The sequence below is a fragment of the Ixodes scapularis genome, unplaced genomic scaffold (assembly GCF_016920785.2).
Source record: "Ixodes scapularis isolate PalLabHiFi unplaced genomic scaffold, ASM1692078v2 PGA_scaffold3__209_contigs__length_174095766, whole genome shotgun sequence".
Taxonomy (NCBI): domain Eukaryota; kingdom Metazoa; phylum Arthropoda; class Arachnida; order Ixodida; family Ixodidae; genus Ixodes; species Ixodes scapularis.
In genome coordinates, this window is record NW_024609868.1 from 55,721,643 (window position 1) to 55,724,625 (window position 2,983).

Below are 2,983 nucleotides of genomic sequence, written 5' to 3' on the forward strand. Positions count from 1 at the left end.
ACGCGGTATTCATCAAGGAAAGTAGAAAGCCAACATAAATATCAAAATCAAAACAAAAAATGAAGGCTGTCGGTGCGTTTGTTCCGCAGTGGCGAAGTCTGAAGGCGCCAAGAGGCGTAGCCGCGACGAGTGCGACACTACGGCGCCAGTCGCCAGGACGCCAATCGCCCAGAGCCCTGGACGCTGCTTGAAGAATTTTTTTTTTGCGTGTGTTCGTTTTCTAGAAACATGAAGTCACTCGTCGTCTTTTGCATGTCCTTTTTGGTTTGTTTTAATCGTCTTTCGACCGGCCTTCACTTTCTTTCTCCTCTTCCACCCAGTCGTTTGAGCAAGTCGTTCGGGCGTGCGGTGTGGGTAGTTTGCCGTTTCGATCTGAATGAGCATCGTACCGGCGTGCGATCGTGTATCAGTATTGCGTGATGCCGGTTGAATACCCCAGGATAGCTGTCGTACTGCACTGGCTATATTTCTCACCTACAGGGAGTAAGAATGTCGCCATATTCTGGCAGACCAAACTTCAGCTGTCTAAACAACTAAAAACTAATTTGTTGTTTTTTGTGGGTAGCTTGCGAGTATGGTACGTGCTAGCGTCATGATGTCATTGTGCATGCTGGCTGGTTGACTTCCCATGTGAATACTGTACTTTGGTAGTGTTTCCAAGTGCCTGTATACCCACGTATTTTTTTTATAAAATGGTGTTTCCGTTAAAAATTCAAGATAATAAAACGAGTCTATATGTGTTTCATTGTCCTCATTTCCGCTGCACGGTTTCTGACCTAATTTTTTCAATGCAGATGACGCCATGTTGAACTCGTCCTTTCTACTTAACGACTAGGAGCTTTGAACTTTTTTTTTTATAAAGAACCGGTTTGAACTGGTTCGCACTTGGTGTAACAGGTAACCAAACCGTTATTTCAAAAGAATCATGGAACCAGAACCGAACCGGAACAAAAGGCAAAGCTACTAAACCCGAACCCTAGCCGAGCCGGAATAATGACCGGTTGACTCCCTGCTTTTAACCCAGCCGTTCTTGGAACACAATTAAAGAATTTGATTCAATATGCTAAGAAATTTCAAGAATCCTAATGCAAAGGTAAAAGTTTACGTTTTAAGACGGGTTACATAATATGGTGCTACAGTCCCTTGTGCTGGCGCCGCACAACATTCGCACTTTTTCAGCGGTTTTCTGCTCCTGCAGCACTGCATGGAGATTTAGGTCAGGTATATGCGGCTACGCTTCCATACAAAAAAGAAAAAAAAAAAAGAAGCACTAGCGGCTGTGTTGTGCAAGTACTCGAAGTAGAGAGCTAGATTGCTTCTTCTGGCACCACACACGAACTAGACATTTTTAAAACCTTATCAAACAAACAAGATCGCGTGATCGATGTCCGCAGTGGCACCCAGTGCCACGAAGGGCTTCGTGCGACCACCCTTCGGTTTAGTATAATGAATGCTTTGAGAAAGCTTTAGCATACTTTTGCAACCGTCTCCACATTTGATAACGTCAGCAGCTTTATGTTGCTTTTTCCCAGTAAGACAATATGGCTGTCAATTGCCACTTTTTTACATCTAGGAATTAAAGGAATGGAAGGGTGGATTTTTGCCATTCCAGGAGTGGGAATGAGCCCAGTGCCTCCATTCCGAGGAGTTGAAAGGAATGGACTTTTCGGAAACTCTAATTACCCGGAATGGAATTGAAATGGAATGGAGGTGCCCATTCCGCAACGCTAGTAGCAACGTTAATAGAAGGAGGGTAAGTTGCTAAACTGGGCGATATTGTTAAAGTGAACTAGAGGAGGGGTAGTGAGATCAGGCGCCGAGGCGCGCCATGCATTGCTGTGAAACGGCGCGTGTGGAAAGGTCCCGGATGTACGCGGTGGCGCTGCGGACGTAGTGGCTGTAGGATCCGACCGCTTCCGAGCGTTCCGAGGGCCCTGGGTGAGAAGAGTTGGCTTGCATTTTTGGCAGCTCGAAGTGGCCCCCATTCTGAACCGCTTTTTATCCCGTTTTACCCGTGTCTGCTGTCGTTTATGGTCATTGAAGTGCCATGCCGAATGGACGTCGACAACGCCACTGCTTCGCTCCGGGGTGCCAGAGGGGCTATCAGCTGGCGGAAAGGTGAGCAGCCGTAGCTGTTCTCAGTGCCTTAGGAGGAAGAGCAAGGAAAAGTTTGGGAACGGAACTTGCATCGCCAGGATAAGCTCCTGGACGAAACGTGTTCGGTGTGTGAGCTTCATTTCGACCGATCGTGTATTACGCGAGACTTCGTTCACATTATAAACGATGAAGAGGTGCGCATTCCGCGTGGAAAGCCGCAGCTCTTGCCGGGCGTTGTACCGACAATGCCTAAGAATGCTCCGAGCTACTGATCAAAGAAAGCGTCGCAGCCAAAGCCCACGAGAAAGCGAAAAAATGCCGATGCTTCCTCAGTTGACGGTAAAACAAAAGGCCACACACTGCCTCTCAAACTGCCTGCAGCAGCACTGCCAGCACCACACCGGCTGCAGCCGATACCGGGGCGTTTGATGAAGCCTGTATGCCCGAAGAATACTCCACGCTGCGTGTCCCCTCCGAGTACTGGAGCCGTCACCGAGCTCCGAGCCTCAGTGGTTTCGTGTATTGTAAACTTAAAATGTGTGACAATGAAGTTTTATCCGAGAGAGTAGTGATTTGTTCACGAGACAGCATGCCTGGTGTTGTCAGCTGCGAGGAACCGGAGGTTCTTCTCCGAGACGTCGTCTCCTATCGTCTCTGTGGAGGTGCCGTGCCGACGAAAAATAGGTCCCGCGAACAATTCCGGTAAAATGTAAACACATTGGAACCTATAGCGAGATCCCCCCGCGTCGCGAAAATGATAGAACCCACGAATTATTTTGAAACTTCAGCTTCGACCTAAATCGCGAAATATTGAGCCTGCGAAAAATACGTCGTTTACAGTATTGTGTTTTTGCTGAGTTTAACCAATAAAAAGTGTATTCATGTA

At 47.6% G+C, this 2,983-nt stretch overlaps 1 pseudogene; it reads left to right on the forward strand.

Moving 5' to 3' along the window:
* The first annotated feature begins 2,068 nt into the window (after window positions 1-2,068).
* On the forward strand, window positions 2,069-2,983 carry LOC121837382 (annotated as a pseudogene).